This window comes from Strongylocentrotus purpuratus, unplaced genomic scaffold (genome assembly GCF_000002235.5).
Source record: "Strongylocentrotus purpuratus isolate Spur 01 unplaced genomic scaffold, Spur_5.0 spur5_scaffold_13, whole genome shotgun sequence".
NCBI lineage: Eukaryota > Metazoa > Echinodermata > Echinoidea > Camarodonta > Strongylocentrotidae > Strongylocentrotus > Strongylocentrotus purpuratus.
Window position 1 is genome coordinate 17750310 of NW_022145598.1, and position 20967 is coordinate 17771276.

At 35.8% G+C, this 20967-nt stretch overlaps 1 protein-coding gene across 1 annotated transcript in view; it reads right to left on the reverse strand.

The window, feature by feature from the left end:
* Positions 1-287: 287 nt before the first annotated feature.
* Positions 288-20967, reverse strand: part of SFK1 (src-family protein tyrosine kinase) — a gene marked incomplete at both ends in the record, with an annotated part of 58943 nt that continues 38263 nt past the window's right edge. The window contains 4 exon segments of the mRNA NM_214618.1: positions 288-1241; positions 1728-1756; positions 12012-12035; positions 15056-15066.

Consider the following 20967-nt stretch of genomic DNA (forward strand, 5'->3'; position numbering starts at 1 on the left):
GCTTAAATAAATGAAGTCGAACAAATAGACATGCATGAGAATCTGAGTCAAAATTTCTACCTGATATAATACAAAAATATACAAAATAAATGTATGCCTATAATCATTTGTTCCTGCTCATCAATCTAACTTTTATTCAAAAGAAAATTGACTGTAAGTGCTCCTTCCTTGCAATAAACTCAGCTAATCATAAAGTTTAAGCACTGCGTAGACTTGAAAATGTCAAAGCACCTCGTTCATACATGATGGGACAAACCATCTCAAAAGTAAAAAGCAGTAGCAAGATGAAACATTTGACATGAAAATGAGAGGGAAAGTGATGCTGAAAAATCACCTGCAGGCAACAGATCCCTAAGCAAAGTTATATATCTGTGCGGTATAAAATACAGAAATATAAAAGGCACTGTTCTCATGTCATTCTATGTCGCTGCAGCCCTTTTTTTAAACGGTTTAAAATATCATGTATGAACGAGGCTTTATAAAACAAGTGACAACTCAAACTCAAAGTGCACAGGAGGAGCAAGTACACCCAATCTCTTTTTTTGTTTTTACAGAACAACCTCCACATCCTAATAATCTTGTCAGAGATCTGCCCAACCTAGCAATACATATTACAGGCATATTACTCTATAACATCCAAACGAGTAAATGCAAATGTACCAAAAGTCATTGAAAATCGAGGTAAATTCTGTGATTCGTTTTCTCTCATCCAAAAGACATGAAAGAGCTGTAGATATTTTCAACATGAACATTTCATCGCAAACATATACGTTTTTACTCTTCATCAACTACCAATATGCCTGATATTCAAAATAAGCTACACTTAAAAAGCATGTAGCTACATGTACAGAGCCCTTAAAATGTTCATTACAAAGTCCTAAAAAATTACTCACATGATTGTGTTTAAAAAGTACCATAATACAGTGACTGTTTATCGTCTTTAGACTATAGTACTATCTGAAAAGATGAGGAAACAAAGAGAGGGAATGTATATAAATCATCGGTTATGAAATTATTCAGATCAGACGAGTATAAAAATAACTTTCTTCCATCAAACGAAGTATAAAAGGAGTACCGTTGATTACATGTTGTCTATTAGGAGCAAGAAGGACGCTAACTCATTTGATTTTAAAAACAGTTAATGCCCTTTTGGTTCCAAACAGACGGTTAAAACTCTAATGGCCCACACATACAGGTGAGCTGCTGATGACAAGTTTTCAATGTTACTACATACATGATAACCAGGGGTCAGTGACAGAAAGGTGTAACTCCATTTTGGCCATTTTAAGAAAAAGTGGCTTATGTATCACTGAGCACTTGGGCCGTAAGGAGTTAAGTCTATGAGGCTGTTCACACCGGCAGAGATAGCGCGCGCTAGACCGCGCTATCTCTGCGGTGTGGAAGGTACAACGTCGTTTCGGTCCGCCCAACAGCGAGCCACGGCGAGCCAAAACGGCATGCCACAGGAGCACCTCTTGGGGTGGTCCACGAGAGAGAGCGCGGTCTAGCGCGCGCTAGAAAAAAGGGGGTGCTACGATAGACCGCGTTATCTCATTGCGGTGTGAACAGCCTCTATGTCTCACTAGCCATTGACTTCAATGGGGCGTTGAGTGGAGTTAAGTCTTTGTGTTTCTTGGAAAGCCCACATTTTTCTGAACATTTTGAATTCAAATACTAATTTTGGCAAAATATTGAGTTATGTCTTTGTGTCACTGAACCCTTGATAAGAAGGATGGGTTACTGTAAAGCCTTATACATATGAATCGGATTCAATCATTGAACATAACTTAGCAATGATTGGAAACACTACCACAGGGAAGCAAGTTAAATATCTCAATGCTTGCATAATCTATAGATGGAATACATCAATAACTCGTACCTTAACTAGCACCCTTGACCTATTGCCAAACATAGATTGCTTAGACTTTTCTATAGCTGTATGGCACGACCGGTTCTTGTGTTTTAAATCGTTGTGATTGATTCAAATTGAACATAACTTGATACCAATCATAATCTGCACTACAGAGATATGAATTTGTTATAATTTGCGATTGATTAGACTTTTCTATAGCTGTATGGCACAACTGGTTCTTGTGTTTTCACAAGGATATAAGTGAGATGAACTTCATTTCTTATCTCTTGGCATATTGGTCTATTTGTAGCATATCAATCTCAGTCTTGTCAGAGAGAGACTACAATCATTTTACTGTAACATTAAGCGCCCCTTCTTACATCAGCTATTAGCAGTTAAGACGTCTTTCTCTCCAAACCAGTTTATCTTTTAGAATGGATATGAGAGACAATAGGATCATGTCAAGATTGAGGTCTTGATCCTTAGGAGACAATGTCCGTTTAAAAGACACTCTTTGGAAACATCATCCATTAATTAAGAAGGAATGTTGTCTTTCAGTTAACAGGATGTTGATTCAAAGGAAAAGGGACTACAGGTACATCACAGAGGGTCAGGTTTCCTACACTTTCTGGAAGTCATCCAGAAAGTGAAACTGTACGTGTATTCATGATTCTTTCCACAGATTGTCAAATTAAGAGACAAACTATTGGAGCATTTTCTCCAACAGAAATCTTTCACGACACTGTCCATTCAAGAGACAATTTTCAAGACACTGTCCATTCAAGAGACAATCTTTCAAGACACTGTCCATTCATGAGACAATCTTTCAAGACACTGTCCATTAATTCAAGAGACAATCTCTGCCAGCTAATCGGCCTCCTTGTAGTTGGGTTTGGTCGAGACGAAGTAGTCGTGAAGGTACTTGAAGGTGGGCCTCTGCTGGGGATCTTTGTGCCAGCATTTCAACATGATCATATAGAGAGAGTCTGTACAGTGATCCATCTTAGGCATACGATATCCGTTAGCTACCTTTTTCGTTACCTCCCGAGTCCTCATTTCTGCAAAAGAAAAAAATCAACAAGTAATCAAATATATGCTATAGACTTCTCTGATATTCACATGCTTTTTACTGTTTCTGTCAGTATAGGGTATAACTTTTTGCATAGCTCTCTACATAGAAGTCTTCAGTTTTGCTGCTTGTAAATGTTTAATACAGCATGAATATGTTGATTAATTGAATGAGGTTATAAGTATAGCTTTCAGTAACATTATCATCGTCATTATTATCATCTCAAAGTCAATATTATCTCCATTTGTAAAATGACACCACTGCAAAACGTTAACTTTTGCAAATTATTAACGACAGCGATTTTTGCCGCTGAAATTTCCTGTTATGATACATCGATTTGCAGCATGAAATTTTCAAAAATCTGGATGACACTGGAAAAATCAAGTTTCTTAAGCAAGAAAATTTTGATTTGACAAAATATCAATTCTATTACACGTAAGTAATATTGACTGCCTTCAGGGCAATACAATATATTGCCTGAACCGAAGGTGAGGGCGATATATGACAAGTCGTATTGCCCTGAATTAGGCAGTCAATATTACTATAATCAACCACATCAGACATCTAGAGTAAACAAGAAATTTCAGTATCTATACTATTAAATTCTGTAAACTACAGTAGCCTAGCTACACTGCACACTGATTCCTAGCATAAAAAGTTGCAAAAACATTGTCAAACCAGCGCTGTACATCCAGCTGTGCTTGACAAAATTGTTGATACACTGCAAACAGTGTGCCTTGGGTGTAATTATTACGTCACACTAGAGTGTGGCAAAGTGCGCAGGTTCTCATACGCGTAGTAGATGCGCGATGAAATTTACAAAGGCTTTACATTATTGCCTACTAGTTTAACACGCATTTTGCCATTGACTTTTCAGATTGGGCAATAATATTTGTTCATTAGTTTACTGTATAATATTATTGACTGGCAAATTACCGGTACACACAAAATCTCATTGACTTTTCAGATCGGGCAATAATATTTGTTCATTGGTTTACTGTACAATATTATTGACCGGCAAATTACACACACAATTCCATTGACTTTTCTGAGCGGTTGTTTCCGCCTGTACTATTGTTGGCTTATCCATTAAACCTTGAGGGCAAAACAAATTAAAAATTGCCCTGATCGGATGTCTGATACGGTTAATAATAACCTATGTGATGACTCACTTTTATATGGGTAACCACCAAAGGTAACCATCTCTGTCATCAGGATTCCAAACGACCAGACGTCTGATTTGATGGTGAACCTTCCGTGAAGGACAGCCTCCGGAGCAGTCCACTTCAATGGTAACTTGGCACCTAGGAAGAAATCAGGTGGGACAATAAAGATGACATTTTCAACACATATTGTAGATCGTCTGTGTCTGGTTTTAATCGTCGAATAGTTCTTCCAAGAGGTGTCGCTATACCTCTTGTATGTAAAGTAAAAACTGCTTTACATGTAGCTGTACAGAAAAGACCACTAGTCTATACAGGCCATGTGCTCCAGGAGAATCAAGTCTGACAGACATGAGCACTACACAAGAACCCACTATTATTAGTAGTGGTATGTTTCCCTTAAGAAGTATTTCATATGGAAACTGGTACATCGATCAGTAACTAGATGGAACTTCAACTGCGTGCAGTCGAAAATGATGCCTCTGTCATAGAGCAATATTTTACAAGCGAAAACAGAAGCAATTTTACAAATTCCAGCTCGATTGTAATCCATTGACAGGTTCTCAGAATATTGTGATTACAAGCTATTTCTCATATACATGTATGACCCTTTGTTCTTTGACCTCATGACCCCAACATCTACTCAGTTCATTGGCTCTGCAAGAAACATACATATCTTAAGTTTGATGGTAATCCGCGCATCCATCGGTTTTAAAGTTAAAGACCAGTTATGGTCATGCGATTGCATTGTGAAAGAAACGTTGTGGAATCGATCATAAAAGGTTGATCATCTAGCATCTAGCATCTGCAAGGTTCTGGAATCATCAAAATGATAAGAAATTTGATCCATTCTTCGTAAAATTACAAGCACTATACACAGAAAGATGTATATGGGACTACCCTATATCTCTCACAGACCATGAGAGAAACAAATTTACCAAATATATGAATTAGTAGGCGGTTTCCCGGCAAATTTTTTATCATCATGTATTAGTCAAAACATAATTCTTTCACATGATTGGTAATGAGAGCTTCCATTTCATTTTTTGAAATTGGGGCGTTTCCAATACTGGTCTTTACCTTTAATGATAATGTGATCACAAGCTATTTTTGCATACATAATGAGCACTGGGACCTTTGACCTTTGACCTCATGACCCCAAAATCTATTTGGTTCATTGCCTCAACAAGATACATACATGTCCTGAGTTTCATGGTAATCTGTCTATCTGTCCTAATGTGATCACAAGCTATTTTTGCATACATAATGAGCACTGTGACCTTTGACCTTTGACCTCGTGACCCCCAAATCTAATCAATTCATTGGCTCTGCAAGATACACACATGACCTAAGTAGGGCAGGAATCCATCAATTAATTCTTGAGATAACGTGATCACGAGCTATTTTTGCATACATAATGAGCCATGTGACCTTTGACCTTTGACCTCGTGACCCCAAAATCTAATCAATCCATTGGCTCTGCAAGATACACACATGACCTGAGTAGGGCAGGAATCCATCAATCAATTCTTGAGATAACGTGATCACGAGCTATTTTTGCATACATAATGAGCCATGTGACCTTTGACCTTTGACCTCGTGACCCTAAAATCTACTCAATTCATTGGCTCCGCAAGTTACATACATGACCAAAGTTTGGCAGGAATCCATCAGCCGGTTCTTGAGATAACGCGATCACGAGAACGGGACGTACGGACGGACAACCCGAAAACATAATGCCTCCGGATACTTCGTAATGGAGGCATAAAAAGTACAATAAGACCACCTACTTATGATGTGTCTGAAGATGAAGACTCTCTGTCATTATCAGTATTTTCCCTCTTTAATACAATACAAGGGGTTACTGAGTTTCGCGCTATGACACTCTCTTCAGTCTTCCTTTCCCTCTTATGCCTTCAACCTTCAGATCCTACACTTTTTCACATAACTATTTATTTAGGGTTTCAGATGTTATCATAATCCCTCTTGTTACTTACCTTCCTCCCCGACGTATACATCTTTTTCCATCAGCTGAGCCCGACCAAAGTCAGCGATCTTGACCACGTTACCCTTGCCAACCAACACATTCCTAGCAGCCAGGTCACGATGAACAACGTTCTTCGATCCTAGATAGTCCATACCGCTTGCAATCTACGAATGAGGAAAGACAAGAGAGTAATATCTTTCTACACCAACTAAATAGTTGCAAGTTTCAGGTTCTTTGGCAAAGGTATAGAAACTTTTACGACAGGTTTTAGGCCATTTATATCAATTCTAATTAAACAATTTTCAATTATAAATTTAAATGCTATTTATTATCACTTACTTATCCATCCTTCAGCCTTTATATGGTGTATAATGTTTTCAGCTTAAGAAATTGCTTTCTTCTTGAAATTCATATTAAGGTTCATAAATTGATATTATGGACTGTCTGAATACAAAATGTTGTATTTGGAGCATTTATTTGTAAATTTAATGGCACTGTACGGACTTTAACGAGATAACCATTTCCTAATTTGTTAAGAAAAGACACCAGCTCCAGTAGCTTTCTGGTAGGTCATTGAATTGCGCTAGTGTCATTAGAAGTTAGTGGTACAGGGTATTGTGAATTAACTTGAGATACAATTCATTTGGGAACTGTTGACAGTATGTCTTTAAGAAGATCTGCTATAGATTCTTGTAACTCACATGTGCACCCATATCAATGAGTGTTGTCATCTTGGTGTTCTTGCATTTGTCACTCTTGAGATAGGTTCGTAAGTCTCCATTTGACATCAACTCGGTCACAATGTAGATGGGCTCCTGCAAAACAAAATGCAATAGTACACATTATGACAAAGTTAGTAATGAATAATTTCTAGACGAGCTGAAGTGCAAAGCAAAATGATACGCGAGATGTGATTAGGCAGTTGAAGTTCATGGGTCACATTACATGTAAAGAAGGCCTAGAGAATCTTACTTTGACAGGGAAAATTGTGGGAAGAAGGAGTAGGGGAGAAGGGGGATAGTTTGGGTGGACAGTCTGCAGAAATTGTTGGAAGAGAAAGGAGTGAAGGAACTGGGAGTGGTGCTAAAAGAGAAGGACTACAAGAAATGCCTATAATCATCTCTGATGGATTATTGTCCAAAAGGAAGAGGATTGTGGTCATCTGGGATAGGAAATAATAACCTAGGACAGGGGGGGGGGGGTAATTCTCTTGGAGAGGAGGTGGTAATTTTGGAAGTGGTTGGCAACCTTCTATAAGGGGGTAATTATGGTCATCTATGAGAGCCGTATGGTTATGTAAAGTAGTAATAATTTTTTAATGGATTGTTGTCTCAAATGTCTTTTGGAAATCACTTACTTTGTCTGAGCACACTGCATAGAGCTGTACAATGCCTTCATGTCTGAGTTTCTTCATGACATTGGCCTCAGCCAGGAAGGCTGCAGGTGACATGGTCCTTTCCTTCAGAGTCTTGACAGCGACAGGTGTGTTACCATTCCATACTCCTAAGTTGCAAGAGAGGGACAAAAAGGGCCAAAGGGTTCAAACAATTGGTAACAGGATGATGATTGTTAATGGACTAAGGTTAGGGTTATGAATATATGATGCAGTGATGAAGATTTAAAAATCTGGGAACTGTCACTGGAGCAAATGTTTAGGAAACCAAATGTAGCAGGAATAAATGTTTAATTATCAATTCTTGCAGGAATAAATGTTTAACAACCAAAATACATACAGTACCTAAGCTAGATATGAGCTCAGCTTTCGATACAGTAGATTACTCTATCCTGACTTGAAGGCTGAAATCATATCGTATCATCTGAACGATCTCAGTGTGTTAAAATTGGTAATTCTACCTCTGGTAAAACTACTATGAAGTATGGTGTACCCCAGGGTTCGGTAGGAGGACCACTGCTCTTTTCTCTTTATATGCAACCAATCAGCAAGATATTTCACAAACATTGTATTAGCCACCATTGATTAATACGCAGATGACATCCAAATTTATCTTTCTTTTAAACCTACAATGTCTTCACTGTCGTCAGCTGTTTCAAAACTTGAAACATGTCTAGAAGAACTAAAATCCTGGCTAATATCTAATGGCCTTAAGCTGAATGATGATAAATCTGAGTTTTTATTATTAGGTTCAAAGCACATGTTATGAAAGGTTGACTATCAATCATGTCATCTCCATATTGGTAGCACATGTATCACTCCATCAAAAACAGCTCGTAATTTGGGTGTAATATTTGATCAAGAAATGTCCTTTTGTAGTCATACACATGTTCAACAGAGTGTAAGGTATGAATTACGCAATCTAGGTTTCATAAGAAAGTGTTTTTCTGAACCTGGGGCTGAGATCTTGATTCATGGTTTATTTGCTTTTTGTTTAGATTTTGCAAATTTGTTGTTCTGTAATCTTCCAAAAATGATGTCACAAAACTTCAACGACTTAAAAATTCACCAATTCTGTGTTTTGATTTGATTTGGTTTTGATTATATTTTATTTTCTTCTGCATTCATGTAAACATACAATTTTCGATAACAATAATAATGTAAAGTACAATAAGTATTTTTCTGACAAAGAATCATAAATAAGCAAATATATTTATATATCATTACGAAAAGCTCTCGTTAAAACTTTACCACACCACTATAACACAGGAACTAATGTAAATCAGGTGGGGTATCACGACCCCACTTTCATTTCTCTCATTAAAACTTTGACAGAACCACTATACCCCATCACTATGACACAGGCACCAATGTAAATCAGGTGGGGTATCAGGACCCCACTTTTGTTTCTCTCGTTAAAACTTGGAGAGATCGAGCCTTGCAGCTCTGCGTGAGAGATGACAGCTGTACTCTTCATCATCAAACAAACTCTTACTGGGGCTCTGCCTGAAAGGAAATAAGAAGTAGGAAATATATATTTTACTTACCCCGTAAATCTCTGTGTATAAGGCGCACTTTTTTGCCGCCGGATAAAATTGAAAGTCGGGGTGCGCCTTATACACGGGTACAGAATTTTTTTTTTCCCCCGATTTATGGCGCTATGCCTGGCAATGTCTCCCAGCTCAGTAATCAGTGTGTTGACTCACCACTCGCAAACTACAACAACACTAAAATTTGTCTGTCATCTTGGTTTGAAAGTAATCTTTCTAATAGATCTCAATATGAATAATAATTCCTAAATCTTTTTTATTTAACAAATGGTGTACCACAAGGTTCTATCCTAGGACCTAGGTACTCTATTGTTTTTAATTTAAATTAATGATCTTACAGTCTTCTAAAAACGACATTGTTACTATTATTTGTGACAAGTTTACGAGCACAAATCAGCGCCTTTAACTGCACCTCGATGTTAAATGAAGGTCCTTCCCCGCGTGGGTTTTCGGCAACAAAACACAAAAAAAAATATTTAATTTATTTATTTATATATATTTTTAATTTTTAATTTTTTTTTTTCCTTATAAACAGGTGCGCCTTGTACACGGAAATTTACGGTAAGTTGTTTTAAGATATTTTCATGTCAAAAAGTCACTTATAATTTAGATGAAGACCATAATGAAAGTTCGAACAAAGCAAAATGTCCCAGAATTTTGGGTTTACTCTATGAAAATTTGAGGAATTACGGGTAGGGTAAGAATGAGTAGCTTTATTCATAGTGTAAAAGTTTTGAAATGAAAGAGGGAGCATATCATTTAAATACTTAAACATGATCAGTAAACTTTGTAGCGAATTTATGTCGAATACTGTTAGGGTTTTCAGTTTGTAAAATATTGGACTTGTGTGAGACAAATATGGTGAACCAGTACATACGAAGGGCTTTCTTTTGCAATATGTTATATACGGTAATATCAATGAATTATAAAGCATAACAAGTGTATAACATGGGATTAATTTCTTCAGTTTATATAATAAACCAATATTCCTAGAAATAGAAGTATATACCGGTAGTGATATGACGTATATGTTCATTCCAGTTTAGATTTTCATCGATAATGACACCCAGTAGATATATTTAAAATTCTGTTACAAGTACATCATTCAGTTTACTCTCTTGTTTCCCCTACCTACCTGAGCAACTCTGTTTCCAAATAAAATCCCACACGTTTTCGATCGTCATCAGACACGCTATTGCAATCTGGCTTTCTCACTCATGGGTCCAACACTCTGGAATGATCTCCCTCTGCAAATATGTCAACTGTCGTCAACAGAAACATTCAAATCACAACTGAAAACTTATTTGTGTTTTTCCTTAAATTGTCTAGGAGAATTTCAAAATTTGTTTTTTGTTTTTTCTTTCTTATGTTTGTTACAGGTATTTTTCTCTAAGCACCATGAGCACTGAAAGGCGGACCTGTGCGCTATACAAGTAGCCACTATTTTGCATACGTTTTAGGCCATTTTAAGCATTTCATAAAAAATCACGCACACACGCATGCGCGGGCGTTTTCGCGCGTAACACCATTATTACACAACATAGAATCGCCATTTTTTTTCTTTCATGATATTTCCCATATTTTTTTGAACAATATGATACCATGTTTATCTCTTTATGACCATTGAGAACAAGATGAGCGTCCGTGCGCGCGAGCTCTTGTAATACATAGCATATATGGGCAAAAACATGCCAATACGAAATCTATTATAGCTCTTTGGGATGGAACTGGACCCCCAATTTTGTTTCATATTTTGATAGAGAATGAGTCGGAAATAAGACTTAATGTCTCATTTGGCTATTAAAAATATTCTGACATCATCATAATGGCTTTCGATCTAAAAATACGAATTTGCATATTATGAAGTCAGCATATTTATGGAAAATTGATTGTATCTCTGTAAATATTGATCGATTTTCTTCAAAATGTTGATATGTTGTAGCTAAGATAATTCTCTTCAAGCTCATATGTCACCATTTTTCATTTTGATGATGTCATCATAGTGAAAATTTCTATTAAAGGCCTCATGTCAGAAATTTCATAATTTGTGTGTTATGCCTATAGAAGGTGAATTTCGTTCATGTCATGAATCTACATGATATTGTTTTTTAAGAATTTGTAAGCAGTATCTCGCTTATTTTTGCTCTATTTTGTCTCAAATTTTAGTTGACCAGCCCACCTATACTTGTTTCAAACAAGTATTACATGTCTAGTTATTATTATTATAACCAATTGTTGCAGGAATAAATGTTAACAACCAAAATACATACCTACTAAGCTATAACCAATTGTCGCAGGAATAAATCTTTTACAACTAAAATACATACCTACTAAGCTTTTCAATTCAATTCAATTCAATTCATTTATTTTTCCTCTTTCAATCGTTCATATTTACAATGATGGTACATTTTTAACATATTCACATATTTATATACTTATAGATCAATTTGCACAATAAAATACATTAAAAAAATAAACACGAAATTGAAAGGGAAGGAGGGCCGACTAAAAGCAGAGCTTGTAGGGTGTAAGCCCCCCCCCCCCCCCCCTGTAAAAGTAATATTATGAATTATTATTTTATGAGAAAAAAACTAAAACAATAACAGATTCAGTAATACAAAAATCACTTTTAAACGCTAAACATTGATATATACATACATGTTTATAAAAAGAAACAATCAAAGTTGCATAAAGTCACACTACAAATTATATTTGATTGGGGAATGCAATAGCCTAGTAACTATTCAGAAGAAAGCTTTTAAGTCTCCTTTTGAAAATTTGAATCAAATTACACTGTATAATATCATTTGAAAGAGAATTCCACGGTTTGGAACTGTAAAAACAAATGTCTTTTGTGCAAAAGATGTTCTATTTAATGGTAGATGAAAAGAGCTCACCTGGCGAGTGAGGTAACTATGAATCGAATCATCACTTACGAACAAATCTTTAAAAGGCAAAGGTAATTGTTTAGCTGAAAAATATACAAGTCTTTAATTTTCAAAATGTTATTATTCAGAAAAAGATTATTCTTTTGTGCCCGGAAATCTCCATTATTAATAATACAAATCGCTCTTTTTTGTAATATAAAGAGTCTATTAATTTGGGAAGTTGCTGCACTGCCCCAGGCAATAAGTCCGTAATTCAAGTACCGGTAAGGAAGAATAAGCGTAGAATACAAGGATAACGTAATATAATGGGGTAGGTCTTAATTTGCCAAGGATACCAGTGTTGCGAGCAATGATTTTGCAGATATTGTCAGTGTGCGCTTTTCAAGATAGTTTTTCATCAATGACTAGCCCCCAAATTTAGTTGATCGGGCACTTCGAATGACAGTACTATCAATAATTATACAATTAGGCAAAGTTGCAACCTTATTACTAAATAGCATGTAACTAGTTTTGTCTAAGTTAAGTGACAGTTTGTTTGCTTTTATCCAATTTGCCACACTTTTAAGTTTGTTATTTAATATTTGCGTCAATTGCTCTGGATCGCGATGTGACAAAAAAATATTTGAGTCGTTAGCAAAAAGTATAAATTGAAGCAGACAAGATGACTTCTCATCTAATGTTGTTTATATAAATAATAAAAAAGTGGGCCAAGAATACTGCCTTGCGGAACTCCGCAAAGGACAGGTTTACTTTCAGAGAAACAAACTGGGAGCGCCCTTTAAGATAATTCCACGTCAACGGTTTACCCCTAATTCCGTAGTGAGAAACTTTGTAAAGAAGGACATCATGATCAATGGTATCAAATGCTTTAGAAAAATCTATGAACAAACCAACCGTATTAGAAGACTGATCAATAGCTTTGGCAACTGTTTGAACTAAAGAAAGTATTGCATGGATAGTGCTACTCTTTTCTCGGAAGCCAAATTGAGTATCAGAGAGGATGTTGTGCTTTTTAAAGAAACTCATGGTCCGTATGTGGAACAACTGTTCAAGGATTTTAGACCAGATTATAGCAATAAGCTATAACCAATTGTTGCGAGAATATATCTTTAATAACCAAAATACATACTTAAGCTATAACCAACTAGATGGAACTTCGACTGCGCAGTCGAAAATGATGCCTCCGCCATAGAGCGATTTCACAAACCAAAACAGAAGCAATTTTTCAAATTCAGGTATAATTGTAATCCATAACAGGTTTTCAGAATATCGTGATTACAAGCTATTTTTTATATACATGTATGACCCTTTTATCTTTGACCTCATGACCCTAACATATCTAATCAGTTTTATTGGCTTTGCAAGATACATACGTGTCTTGAGTTTGATGGTAATTCGTCCATCGGTTCTAATAATAATGCGATCACAAGCTATTTTTGCATATATGGACCCATGACCTTTGACCTCATGACCCCTCCCCCCCCCCCCCAAAAAAAAAACTAATCAGTTCATTGGCTCAGCAAGATACATACATGTCCTGCGTTTGATGGCAATCTGTCCATCGGTTTTATGTGATCACCAGCTATTTATGCATAGATGATGAGCCCTTTGACCTTAGACCTCGTGACCCCAAAATCTAATCAATTCATTTGCTCTGCAAGATACATACATGGCCTAAGTTTGGCAGGAATCCATGAATCGGTTTCTGGATAACGTGATCACCAGCTATTTTTGCATACATAATGAGCATTGTGACCTTTGACCTCGTGACCCCAAAATCTAATCAATTCATCGGCTCTGCAAGATACATACATGACCTAAGTTTGGCAGGAATCGATCACGAGAACGGGACATCCCTACATACGTATATGTACGGACGGACAGACAACCCGAAAACATAATGCCTCCGGCTACTTCGTACTGAGGCATAATTGTAACAAAATAACCTGAATACCTACCTTGCCAGACCTCACCAAACTTTCCTTCTCCAAGTCGTCTGTTCATCTGACCAAGAGACTTCCGAGGGGTCTCCCATTTGTCCTTACCGAGACCGATGGTGTTGGGATTCTCCTTCGGACAAGCTTCAGTCAATTTGCAGCATAGACCATCACTGTTCACTGAGAGACAAAAAATGAAACAGAGAGAGAGCAGAGCTAGAGAAAATTAAAGTAACGTACTGCAAACCAGACATTTTCAACCTTTCACAAATTCTGCTAGTAGTAAAGAATTCACAAATGTTTCATGCCCCAAAATCCATGAGCCTGAAGTACATGTACATCGAGCCTTTCACAAAAGTTAAAATTTCTCTGACTGGACTAATTACTTTGCAGGCTGGTCCAGACTTTCCAATAATTCATTACACCCCCAATGAACCCCATCCAAACAGATGAGATCATCAACTCCACCAGTTTGATAGTAGATGTAGCATTAACCTGTGTAGTGTTTTTGAAGCTTCGAGTGAATAAGCCCAATTCTAATTCACTACAGGATCCCTTCAATTGCTTGCAAATATTGCTTGCAAATTAACATCTGGGCGATCCAACTTCACAGGTTTTCGCAACCTTCATGGAAAGCCCCGCATATAACCTTTGTAAACATAGTTAAAATTTACTGTTACTTTGTATATTTTGATTTTTATATTAATTGCGAAATAAAATTGAATTGAATTGAATTGAATATTAGTTTTTTCTAGAAATTTTCAAAAAACCTCAAAGCCTAAGGTGAAACTACTGGTACATATTGATCAATACATCTAGGCCTACATGTATGATAGCACAGGGATATCAACTAGAGAGAGTTAACTCTATAGCTTCTGCATTCTCTTCCCCCAATAGGTTTTAATACAGGGATCACCCGGTTCCTGTAGGGAATGGGTAGACCATAGTATAGGACCTTGCTTTACTTACTCTGGTAGTGACGAACCAGCTCTGAGACCGTTGGGAAGACACTTCCTTGAAAGATGAAGAAGCTGTTGCCTCCATCCATCTTCCATATTCTGTAATGCTTGACATGATCTCCCTTCTGAGGGTTGTTATCTCTCACAGACAGCTCGAAGGTACCTGAAACAATCGGTGTTTCAATTTATTTCTTATTTTATTCATAATAGAAACAGACAAAAACTTGGCAAAAGCCTGAAGACTAAAGTTCAGATACCACAAAGATTTTCAGCTAGTATATTACTAACATACTGATGTATGTACTTAATTTAAACAATTCTTCAAATGGTCCATTTAGGAAATAAATGGGTGAGTTTACATTTGCCACCGATCACGTATAAACTGGAAACTCTGTGCAATTTGCGCCCAACTCTCCATTTTATTCTATACCACCAAAAATTTAATAAATGTCAGAATTTTCTGAATATTGGATTACACATGCACCCTGCCCTAAATATACATGTACATTTACTATTTTACACATATTTGTACACATCCCCTCTTAAATACACCCTCAAAAATATGTTGTTCTTCATTAAAAACCATGACAATGAAATTTACAAAATATACAAGAATAAGCAAGTGGGAGGGTTGCTCATTGAAAGACTGTGACATCCATGTACATGTATGTCACAGTCTTTCAAATTTGCGTTTGATTGATTACAACTTTTAAAAAATCCATTGGTTTCTTACTTTTAATTTGTTTTTCATAAAACTTCACCAAGCTCAATTATAGTTTAAAGTTTTCAGGTTTACACCATGCAAAACTTAATTCTTCCAACAATCTGTTTTTACTTCTTTTTCTCTTTTTTTTATTTTTATATTAAAACCAATTTTTATATCAAGTACTTAATGACTTAACTTTTGATGATTGATTTTTGTTTTCTTACCAGGGTCTCTATCCCTTACAATGAATTGGCCTTTATTTATACCAATGGCCATCAACTTCTTCTCGGCGTCCTGCCTGGAACACATTCCAAAATCCCAACTGAAAAGAAACAAAAACGTAGAGGGAAAAATTTGATAAAACGATCCTTCATTGAATTTTGATGGTATGAAATTATTCTATAATTCTTAGGCAGTTATTTGACATATATACGAGGTTGACTTGTGCGAGGTTACTTCATCAAATCTATGTTCTTTGGCAAAGTGGGTTCATGAAAATACATGTCTTTATATTTCTACCTGACATGTTGTAGTATACTAGTCTATGAACCACAGATGCATAAAGTATATATTTGCCTTTTATACCAGAAGTCTGAAGACATGTTGATGCAAAGGGGATATTACGTTTGAAAGTTTGTGTGAAAAAATTGGGAATTTTCAATATGTTTCCAATTCATAGATGTTAGTGTTTTTATTTTTTTTATTTTTATTTTGTTTATTGATTTATTATTATTAATATTTAATACTTCAGTTCAGATTTTCATTCTATACTGGTAAGTACTGAGGGGAGGGGGGGGGGGGGGGGGGGGGGGAGAGTGACTGGTAACATTTGTTTCAAAGTGTCAAACCAGCAAATGAGTTAATATGTAATGCAAATACTTTGTGTTTCTCAAAATTTGTCGAGTCTAAGTGCAAAAATCCTTCATCATTTGATGCATTTTCAAGTTATTATACTATCAACTTATGTACCGTTCTGCTGGAAGTAATATGGAACTGGCCTCTTCTTCCTCATTTGCAATCCCTTGAATTTAGAATAAAAAAAGAAAACAGGTTTTTATTAGGACAGGCATGCATATACAAAATACATATATGTATATGTCAATATTTCGCAACCAGAGTTACAAAAACTCAACTTTCTCAAAGTTTAGTAAATGACCCCCACCCATTTCCATTTACAATGTAGGTTATGAGATTGTTATAATTATGGCCTAAATCTCAATGGTCAATAAATAAAGTATCTCTCATGTCATTAACATTTCAATGGAACTTCATTTGCAAGAGATACAAGCAACAAAAAACAAAAAAAATCATTTTGCAGTGCTCTGAAGAGCAAATTATAGAAATACTAACATACCAGTAAAAAATACCAAGAACAGTTTAAAGGTAATGGGGTCATGAATTTAGTTCAAATGAACATATTAGAAGCATATGCGGTCTTACAATATTCAGTGATCGTTGTCGTGGTTGAAATCGAGTCTAAAGTTATGAATTATAAATAATAAACTCTTTATGTTGTATAGCTCCCTCTCAAGGTCAAGATATTAATTAGGCCCTGAAGCAATTGTTTTTGACTAAAATCAACCGATTGGCTATATTCCCATTTTGGAAATTATATATCACAACTACATATTCTGAGATTTTTATGGTCGCAGCTACAATTGTATGGCCGTGAGCGCTATTTGAAATTCATCAAAATTTACCAGGAGCACTGGTAAATTTTTAATGCAGAAGTGTGTTCTTGCGGGGGTTATTTTTTTTAATGCTTATAATTAATACATCCCCAGGAGCATCCAAATATATCAAAATTGTTAAGACTCACTATCCAGCTAATTTTCAAATTTCCCAAAACTTTGTATTATACCAACCTAATTCGTTGGACAGAATTTTTTTTGTTCATTACTCAGCTATAGTAGATTTTTGGGGGGCGACCGCCCCCACCCCCCCCCCCCCCCCTGGCTCTGCGCCTGCCAAGAAGAAGCTATAGACCATCACATGCGATCCTGTTTGAATTGTTTGAGGGAGAGAAGGTGTGAGATAAGTTGTAATACTGTCATTAGTCTTTGTATTGTTTATTATATCCCTCATGTATAGTTGTTGCATTAGGATTGTATACAACAAGAAAATGAATAGTTTTACTATAAAAGACGTTTCCTGCCGCCTACATCGGAATAGTACATTTTTTATTGCTGACGTCACGCATAGTACCTTTTTTCCCTAGGGAAAAAAGGTACTATGCGTGACGTCAGCGAGCATACAGGATTTCAATGCCTCAGCTCACAGCGCTCAAGCATGTGCACATGCAATTTGCGCTGTGCGCGCGATAATTGCACTACACTATACGCAGCGCCAGCTAAGCTCTGTTTTTGAGGCGTGCAATTTTCTTTGATTTCTTTTAGATCTGAATGTAAGATGTGAAAGTGAGTATAAGGTTCATGTTATTACAGAAGTGTAGGAATAATACAGATGGAAGGGATATAAAACAAATATAAAATGATTCATTCTCGGAACAAGCTAAAACTATTCGCACTCAGGAACATCATTAGTACTTTAGTGCTAGTTGAAGTTCCTTCGATGCGAATAGTTTCAGCTAGATCCTCGAGTGTCATTGTATGTTTGTTTTGTATCACTTGATCGAAGAATATATGTTGAATTGAAAGATATAGGTGTGGTATCATCTCCAGCCTTAGGCTTATATTGCCAAATTACCTCTGTGTGCATCTCAATGCAGTATATATTGCTGTTGTACCTTGTAAGGTTTTGATTTTACTGATCTAAATGGTTATACTTGTTTATTCTACATTTAGCTTTCCACTCTGTCATGCTTCAAGACACTCCTGACCTACATTCATCATCTGATGTCAAAAGCAGGGCTCCCACTTAGCTGAAGTGGAGCCTCAAGTTGTGGCGAGCTGGCGCGATCATATGGCAAGCAGTTTTATCATTAAAACATATTTTTTGATATCAAGAATTCAATTCTTGATATCACAAAATTGAATTCCTGATATCACGAAATCAAATTCTTGATATCAAGAATTACCATTGCTTTACAACATAAAATTATTTCTTGATAACAGGAATTTATTTATTGATACCAATTAATAAAATGGCCATAAGATCGCGCCAGCTTGCCACAACTTGAAGTTATTTATTAAAAAACTGACATTTTATTCCATCTTCGCAGAAAAATGTCCTATAAACATGCATTTGGCAAAACAATAACAACCAATCAAGAAGTAAGAGGGTATGGACAACTATTAATGGTGTTTGTCAAATATTTATGGGATATTTACTGCTAAAGGGATCAACTTACGGCGACTCGGAAGCCCCGGTCTGAACATGGCTTTGTACTATAGTGCTATATGTCATATGTTAATGTAATACTGACATGACGTTGCAAAATATCGACAGTAAAAAAAAATGGTGGAGTGCTCATTCACTCACTCACTCACTCAACATACGATCAACTGAGTCACTGTTCTTGCATGCGACAACAGTTTCAAATCGACCCATCGTAGCCATATCATACAAAATTAGTAAGTTTTTTAAAGATGTACAAATACTCACAGAATTCCCACCTTGTGAACTATTAATTATTATAAACTTGATTTTATTGTCGTGATAATCCGTCAACACAACCGGGGTATATAGCCTCTAGGATCATAGGATGAATGAAAAAGAAGCATGCACGCTTGTACAGATAAGTCCGCTTCAACCACTGCATGATACGTTTAAAGAATTGGTATCAGTCTTTATTCTGCTGTATTAGTCTTAGTACAAAAGCAAACTTTAGAATAACAAATCAAAATCAAGAGATATCTATTACATATAACCTTTAAAGTTGAATTACTTGAAATGAAGAACAAAGAATACTTTAAAAATATATAAATATTATATTTTAGAACCAGTTAAATTTTGATAGCTTTAACTTTTCAGATTATTCTTTTTCGTTAAAATTTTGTTTAACATTAGATGAGACTAATGGCCCCAGCCTTCCTTAGTGAACTACCAATGAACATGACGGTAGTCCTAATGTCGTGTTGGGACCGGTTTTTGAGCTATTGGCGGTAGGAGAGGTACATGTAAATGGGCAGGTCCAAGCTATTGTCCCCTCTGGGGTCAAATTTCATCTTTATATATATTTAACAAACTATACCTCCTTTTAAAGCTGAAACTATGAATTTTATCAATCTGATAAAAAATATAAAAAATAATCAAAATACGAAGAGTGCCAAGGTCACGAACTTCAATTTTTTTATTTTTTATTAATTAGCGTGACGTACGGGACATTACATTTTTATTTATGTATCTCATTTGAATTATTTGTTTAAAATTAAATATCTCAGGACATGTAGACCATCATGCTAGAAAATAAGAAAAAAATATAAAAACTTTCAAAATTATTTAATTATGCAAATGAGGTAGGTTCCAAAGTGTGATGTCCCGTACGTCACAATTTGATCATAATTTGTTTAATTTTAATTATGAAAATAATTTTTTTTTTAAAGATATTCTAGGAAGTTCTAATTTAGATGAATACCTAACAAAAAATAGGTTTAACAAAAATTACAAAAATTCTGTGTTGATTACATAATCAAATTAAGAAATGTGACGTACGGGACAAGTGTGTGACGTACGTTACAACCCCATACAAAACCAATGCAAGGTGTGAAAAAGGAAATAACCAAAAGGAGAAAACATACTGTGTAAGGAAACTTGTTGTAAACAGGGATATATGAACATTCTAACTGGGTCCCTTCTAGGAATTTACTTGTCTGTACTGAATTTGATGTAATTAGTCTTCAAGCCAGACCCCTGGTATTATCAACTTTGGTATTTTTGCCAGTTGATGTCCCCAACATTGGCAGGATGCTACATATGTAAATCATAATAGTGTACTAGTTCCTGGGATGAGTCTAATGAAATTATATGGTAGTAGATGCACCAGAAGCTGGCTTTTACAACTTATAGATGCTGCAGGTAAGAATAGCACATGTATGGTATCAAGCTCTCGATCCATGTGAGGTTTTTTTGATATTCTATGTCATATATGATGGTAAAGGATTACAGCATACACTGTACATGTTATGGAGCCAGCTCGGGAATTCTGATCTCCTAAAAACTACATGTAACTTTTAAGGAAGGATAGCCTTTTTGAGTACCTTGTATTTCACACTCTCACCCACTTCAGATTTTTATCACTTTTACACCCATGCATTTTTGTTGATTTCGCTTTAAACTTTTGAATTGTGGAAAAGGTCACACAAATCTTTAGGGTTTTAATTTCTTATATCTGGTGGTGTTAATAAGAGGTCTTTAATCAATACGAAATACATTCAAGATTTATATTTTTGTATCCATCTTTCACAAACATGTAGGCTACATTAATGTACATCAAAATTCTTGAATATATGACAGCAACATACATGTTCTAATCTGGGATAAAAAGATTTTAAAAAGACAATA